The sequence below is a fragment of the Phalacrocorax aristotelis genome, chromosome 21 (genome assembly GCF_949628215.1).
Source record: "Phalacrocorax aristotelis chromosome 21, bGulAri2.1, whole genome shotgun sequence".
NCBI classification, from domain to species: Eukaryota; Metazoa; Chordata; class Aves; order Suliformes; family Phalacrocoracidae; genus Phalacrocorax; species Phalacrocorax aristotelis.
The window spans coordinates 2,112,409-2,119,800 of record NC_134296.1 but is presented as its reverse complement, the minus strand read 5'-3'; positions in this window follow the sequence as shown (position 1 = coordinate 2,119,800).

The window sequence follows — 7,392 nt, the reverse complement described above, 5'->3', positions numbered from 1 at the left end:
ATTTCCCCCCCCGGGCTGGGTAGCGCAGAGGCAGTCTGGGGAATGGGTCTGGGGGCTCGACCTGACTGGTGGAGCCAAACCAGCTGAGTCGTCCAGGGACACCCCCCAGCGGGGATCAGGCACCTGCAAGGCTCATCCCGCATACGTCACTCCCCAGGAGCGGGGCTGATTTATCCAAGTGCTGCAGAGACCAGAACCAGCTATGACCTCAGATCTGGGGCAAGGAGACTCCCAAAGCCCATCTGCACCTGTCCCCAGCCTTTCTTCCTCCTCTGGTGAGGCTTGGGGCTGGAGTTGAGAGGTGCTGCTTCGAGCTGCCTTGGTAAGAGATGTCCCAGCCCCTTGGGGCTGACGCTCAACCCTCTCCTCCATCAGAGCCTGCACACCCCAAGGTGGGGATGGGAACACCACAAACCCAGCGCTGGACTTCTCCATCAGCTGGTGGCCCCTCCAAGGGCCACCCGGGGACTGTGGCAACGTGCCACCTCTGGCCATTGGGCTGTGCCAGCAGTAGGGTGAGGAGAGCTTGTTTGGATTTGAACGATCTGTTTGCTCTGTAGAGAGACAAAACAAACCGAGGCTGGTGGGCTCACGTAAACACCATGTTATTTATGGGAGGCGTTTGATGGAGCATCTCACAGCACATCTCATTGGACATCCTCCACTGCAGGGAGGAAGCTGTTACCCTGCTATAGGGCTAAAGCCCTAAACCCAGAGGCAACGTACGGGGTGGGTACGCTGAGGAGATGGTACTGGGTGTGGAAAGCGTATCCCCAGGGAGCCCCAAAACCCCTCGCCCACCGGCTTTGCAGGGTGAATGTCCTTGCAAACAACCTCTGGCTGGGAGCAGAGCAGGAAAACTGGCAGGTTCATCACAGGAGTGCAATGCGGAAGCAAACGCGGGCAGGTCCTGGCCCAATTGTATGCAAATCTCCCAGAAACAGTCTAAAAACCACTCCTTTTCCTTAGTGGATTTGCAGTTTGTTCTCCCTCCCTGGACTCATGCCCCAGCACACTTAATTTTAGCAGCACCCCTAAAAAACCCCCCATGTTATGCCAAAAATAAGCTGCCCGGCTGGATGTGTGCCAAAGCGGGGTGGAAGCTCTCCCACTGGCCCAAGCAAACTGTCTCAGGGCTTTGGCAAAGGCTGCAACGACTGAAGGAGCAAATGCCTGTTGCTGGTTGTTGCAGGTGGTGGGACAGAGCCCGTTCCTGATGAACGTGGCATCATTTGCTTACCCTTGGGGACACCAGGCTAGGGCTTGTGTCGGGCAAGAGTCAGAGATTCCTTAAAAATCTATGAAAGGTCATTTTCTGGTGAACATCAGGCACCCAGATGGTTATTCAGGTCTTCCAGGCTCTTTCTGGGGTTTGAAAGGAGAGAAAGGCTTGAGAGGTGTCATGGTAATCCCAAACAAGTCTCAGATGATGCTGCTACCTGCTGCCATGCCCGGCGCAGCAGGAGAGATGGGATGAAGGAGGGTGAAGATGGGGCACAGCGTAGCTTCAATGTTCCTGCACCGGCTTTTCCACCTTGCTGCCTTCTGTGAGATGGGGCCGGGACCAAACCTGGGCCACGTCAGTAGGGAACGGTTCGCGTCCGGCTCAGTGCCAGCGTGATGCACCGGAGGGTTTGGCGTGTTGGCGCCGGCTGAGCCAGCCCGCCCGGCTGACGAGACCAAACCCTCACTGAACACCCCCAGGGCTCGGCAGCAGCCAAGAAATGCTTTTCCAAGGAGGCAAGTCAGGGCGTGGGAGCTCATTTCCACCCATGTCTTCTTTGGCCTTTCTTGGGGGGCTGACGTTTCCCCCTCTTGCCTCAGTTTACCTACCTGAAGAGCAGCTCCATGCTGCCGTTCTGGGTGCTCAGAGCAGGAGAAGCTGAGGGTTTCTCCACCTCTTCCGTCATGGAATCATCCCACAGCCCTTCTGGTTGCAGAAAGGGGCCTCTTAATTAGGAAAGTTAATTAGGAGCATGGCTGGTGCCAGCACCACAGGGCTGTGTGTGCTTGGAGGGCTGACATCTCTGTGAGATATTAATTAGGATGCATGACCCCCCGAACGCCATGCTCCAGTGGATCCAGACAAGATGGCACAAGGTGAATAAAGAAGGAGCAAACAAAGGGAAAAGATGGAGCTTTTTCAAGGGTGTCTCTGTTGCGCTGAGATGCTGCAGAGTGATGCTCACCCCATAGCCCCAGCCCTGGGGCCACCGGTCCGTGTGTGCTGCGTGATGCGGAGCCCTGGCAGGACTTCGTTTGGGATTCAGGGCTGCTCCATGATTCATGTCCAGTTCCTCTTCCATTTAACAGGATTAATGGGATTGCGACCCTTGGGAAGTTGTTCGGGGAGCAAGGAGCACTGCGTTTTTGCAGGGTGATGAATCCCTGCCTGGGCTTTGCAGCAGACACTCGGCAGCAATGACACAGCGTAGAAGAAATTCCCAGGAGATAATTTAAACCAGCAAATCCTGGAGGGAGGATGGAGGAATGGCTGCTTCCCTGCAGAGTGACCCTTTCCACTAAGTGCGTCTCAGCCCTGCAGCCCAGAGCAGGTTTTAGTGCAGGTTGGCAGCACTGCCCGTGCCCCAAGGAAGAAACTGAGTCACGGGTGGTGTCTGTGGTCATGCAGCAAGTGGGTGCTGGTGCGAGGACGTGTCCTGGCTCCCCTCCGCCCCGGGTAGATGCCGTGTTCATGAGGCTGCAGGCTCCCACGCAGTGACCAAAGGGGTCAAGCCCCGTTCGGTGCCCTGCCAGATGCCAGCCAGATGTTGCCTGCAGGCAGCTGGGTTGCAGCCAAGCTGGATGCCTTGGCACAGCAGGATGCTAACGGGCTTTTGCGCTTCCCTGGTGGGGAGGAACTGCTGAGACATCAGTCGATGGAAAAGAAAACAAGTCCAAACCCTGACAAGCTCTCCGCCAGCGCCATCCTTGGCACAGCAGCGGGGTAGAGCAGAGGTCTGCCCCGCTTGCCGGCTCAACAGTGCACCCGGGACCACAGCAGGGTGCCGGTGTCTGTCCCCGTGCCCCAATTCAGGCCCTTTGCCTCTTCACCGCTGGATCTTCCTCACCACGCACTGGGTTTATTTTAATCCCAAGGGAGCCTCGGGGGTGTTATCGAGCCAGGCTGCTGGCCAAGAGCTATTCCTGCCCACTACTTCCAGCATGCTTAGTGGCGCAGGAGGGGGTTAAACCTTTCTATCATTGCGAATCAGTATAAAGAATGGTTAAAACCCTTTGCCCCCACAATGTGGCCACCCCTTAAACAAGCCCAGCACTTGTTTAGCCTCTCTTTTTATTTGAAAAGGCCCATGGAAAGGCAGGATGGTACTCGCTACCTTTGGCCCCGCAGGCACCAAGCCGTGCCCATGGGAAGGGAGGAGGGAGGGATGCTGGTGGTGTAAGTGCTCTGAAGCACGCAGCAGCGATGACAGATCTTTCTGGGGCAAAGACTTGTGTGAAACAGCAGCTTCCCAGGAAGGAAAAAAACCACAGGAGGAAAATGTAAAAGGAAAAATGTGGCTTCTGCAAGTCCTGGTTTGCTACAAGAGATGAATGAGGGGAACCTCTTCCCTTGATGGATCTCCGAGATGGTATAATAATTTTCTGATTAATTTTTGGGGAAATATTGGGGAGGGGATGAAGATCTGAGTGGGTGCTGCACCTGGAAGACCCCCAGGCCAGCCCCAGGCCTGGGGCTGTGGTGACCTAGGGACACGGGCTCTTACCCCTCCCCACTCCACAGGGGTAGTGGAAGATGGGGATTTGGGGTGAAGGAGAAAACGGGGTGAAAGAGTGACAGCAATGAAGGGAAATGGCTGAGGAGGACCAGGCTGAGCTGATTTGGTGCCTTCAGGGTGAGGACGGAGAAGTGCCCCCTCGCATGGGGCAGAAAGGAAAGCCACATCCCCATGGGTTCTACTCCCAAAGTGTGTATTTCTCGCTTTACAAACATGTCCTGTATTTCTATTTTTAAATTATCCATTTTTAGCTTCCAGCCATCACTTACTGCATCTTTCTCTGCTGGCTGGGCAGCTCTCGATTTCGGTAACAGGGTTTTGATCCCTACTCAGACATTTACAGACCGTAACCACATCATCACCCTCCAACACAAAAGCTCTTCTTCCATCTGGCTCCTGCAGCCTCTGAGCCCTGCGATCTGCCGCTGCCTTAATTATTTTCTTCAAAGCAATCTAAGAATATTTTATTTCAAGAAATTAAGTCAGGACAAAAATTCTCTGGGCAGGTCCTCTATATTGTAGGAAAAGCTGTTTAAACCCTTCTCATGTGCCTGAATATACAGATTCCTACTGAAGACGTGGAAAATTCCTTATGGGCAGAGGGGATCCGCCTCCTGCCCTGTTCCCCTTCTCCTGTCCCAGCTGGGATCCTTTCCCCCGGCCCCAGAGCAGCACAAGCATTACCCGAACCGTCTGAGCACGGGCAAGAACAGCCTCCCAGCCCTGGTCCCTGGGGGATGGCTTCTCGGGGACGGTGACGCTGCAGCAGGACATGTGACATTTTGCATTGCACAGAGCAACCTCGAGATGGTCGGCGGCAACGTTCCCACAGCTGGCTGCCTTCCTCGGGGACGCGCGACCAGAAGTCCCCTGCCATGAGCTTGGAGCATATCAGCCTCAACAGACTTGGGGGCTGCTTCTCCTACCTTTCCCCCCTCCCTTGCTTCCATGGGTGGGGAGGATTTGGGGTGCAGGACCCAGCTTGGGGCTTACCCAGCCTTGTGGTGGGAAGTCCCTGGATGAATTTGTGCCCTGGGAGGCAGTGACTTGGTGCAGCGATGCCCTGTGGACCTGCTGCCACTGTAGAATGCCGCATGGCTCCAGGACCTGGAGATGATAGATCAGTGGGGACCCATCGGTGCAGCGTCAGTGCTGCAGAAGTCAGCTGGCTGCCTGCAGATTTTGGGGTGCTGAGAGCCCCCAGATACTCTCCTAAGTCTCAGGGGGCAGAGAAGGGGTGAGGGGGGATGTAGACATCACCTTGCAGGGAAAGGCTGAGAGGAGGGGTGGGCTGGGAGAGCACTGGGCTGAAGGGCAGAGATCTCAGACAGGCATTGTGAAGGTGGTTGGGTGCATAACCCCAAATTTCCTCTCCTTTCCCCTGGGAGCAGCCCTTTCCCATGAAAAGTCCTGGTTGAAGTGGTGTTTGCTGTCCATGTCCGTCTCCTCCATCCAGGGTGGAGATGTATGGATGGAGCAGGGAAAGGAAGCTCCCCCGCTGTGTCCCCATCCCTTGTGTTTTCCTGTGGGGATGGAAGAGGGTGAAACCCCATCTCATGCCTGCTTGGCCTTCCCAAAATATCACAGGGGGCCAGAGGCTGGGATGTTGTGCCTCTGCATACCTCCTGGCTTTGAAGGGGAGCTGGGACCTGGCACAGCCTCCAAAGAGGCACTGGGAAAGAAAAACCCAGATATGGCCCCAGGTGCACCCCAGGGTCCTCTCCTGGGGTCAACGGAACTGCCCAGGCACAGGGGCAACTGGGGCTCCCAGTTTCAGCTTCCTAAATAAATGGTCTTGATAAGGCAGAGACCAGCATGAACACCAGTGGCTGAGGGCTTCAGTTTCCCCCCAGCCGTTTCACTCCCTAAAAGCAATTGAATCTGTGGGGCCAAAGGGACCAGATGTGACACAGACACTGGGCAAGAGCATCCTGTGAGAGACAGAGGACACAGCTCTTGCAGGAGAAATATAAAGGGGGAGGAAAAACTCCTCAAAGTACATTCCTGTCCCTCCCAATGGGATGAAAGTCGAGCTGCTCCCCAGATAAGGCTTGAGGGCAAGCATGGCTACTAGAGCTGAGGCCAAAAATTCCTTCCCCAGGATGATTTAATGTCCAACCGAGCACAAAACTGCAAAGGAAAGGGTTTCCGGGAAGTCCCCCAGCTTCCCTGGAGCCTCCCCTCCCCGGATTGGGATGTTTTGGCCCAAAAGATGAACAGGGGGCCTGGGAGGGGGGCAGGAACCCGAGGAAGCCAAACCCTGGGAGTTATTTTCAGCCCTCCGGCAGGAAAAGCACCTGCTGGGGTCATTACGCCGCGGGAAAAAACAAACCTCGAGATTTTCTCCCCGGGGGGTGGGAAATGAATAGCTGGGCTCATCCCTGGTGCGGAATCGGTGCCGGATACGAGGGGGTCACCTTGAGGGTTTCCAGGTCCCTATCCTCTCAGCCCCCAGGCAAAGGGATGGGTCCGCACCCCGGATCCTGCATAGGGAGGTCGTGGGTTTTTCTTCCCACTCCCCCCAAAAAAATAGGAGGTGAAAGGGGTCTGAGATACTTTTGGCCTCTGACTTGGGGTGTGCAGCCCTAAATCCGGACTCGGTGTGCGGATAACTGGGCTGCTGGTGCCCTCTCCCGTCAGCCGCACAGCATGGTCGCGGCGGCTGTGATCGTTTCTGCAGCCCTCCTGGCAAGGAGTGGGCGGCCTTGGCCCCCCCCAGTCCCACAGGACCCTTGGGTGACCCGGCCAAGGAAGCAGGGTTATCCTCGGTCAAAACCTCAGGGCTCTGAAAATTTGCATTTCAGGCATTTTTTCCTCACAGGCAGACAGGCGTTGCATTTGCTCAGTGGTTGGGATGCTGGAAAGAGCTCAACCCCCTTGGATGGGATATAGGGAGCACCCCAGAAACATCCACCCCATTTCTGTTCCCTATACCAAAACCCACTAGCCTTCCTTACCCCTCCCAGCTCTGCCTCATCCTCTCAGCTCTCATCTGCCCCAGCTGAGTCCAGCTCCGTCAGCTCATTGGGAGCGGGACATCCCCACGGTGGGTGGCCTGGGGAGCCCCATGGGCTGCAGCACTGCCTGCCCGGCCCCAGGCCTTGCTGCTGCGGGCTCGGGATTATCCTCCAGCAGCTTGACCGGTCCCAACAGCACGTGCCAGAGAGGCTGACAGCTGAGCATGCAAGCGGGACTTGGGGGGTTGCTGAGGCACAGACCCCGCCACGGGGCTGAGCACCCCAGCAAGGGGGAAAAACCAGCCTTGGGGGGGGTGGGGGGCCGCTGAGCTTGGGTGCTCATAGGGCGGGCTGAGCTGGCGGCCTCTCCCCACAATGGGAATTTGCAGGGCGAGGCCACTCCGGAAGGGCTGGGTGCCCCTCCTTGGGGACAGGCTTGTCCGGCATCACTGCTGGCATGTCATGGGGAGGGTTTGCCGTCCATTCTCCCCTTGGGAATCCAACCCTGAAGCCATGAAATTCCCATGACCGTCCCTCCCCGGCAGTCCAAGGTACCGCAGGGTGTCCTACATGGGGGGATCACCCCTTCTTGGGCAGACATTTGCTGTCCCGTGGGATGGGGACAGAAAAATGCAGGAGTCACCAGTTTATGTCTTGAAAGCCCCACATCAGCATCACTAACTCCTTTTTCCTCC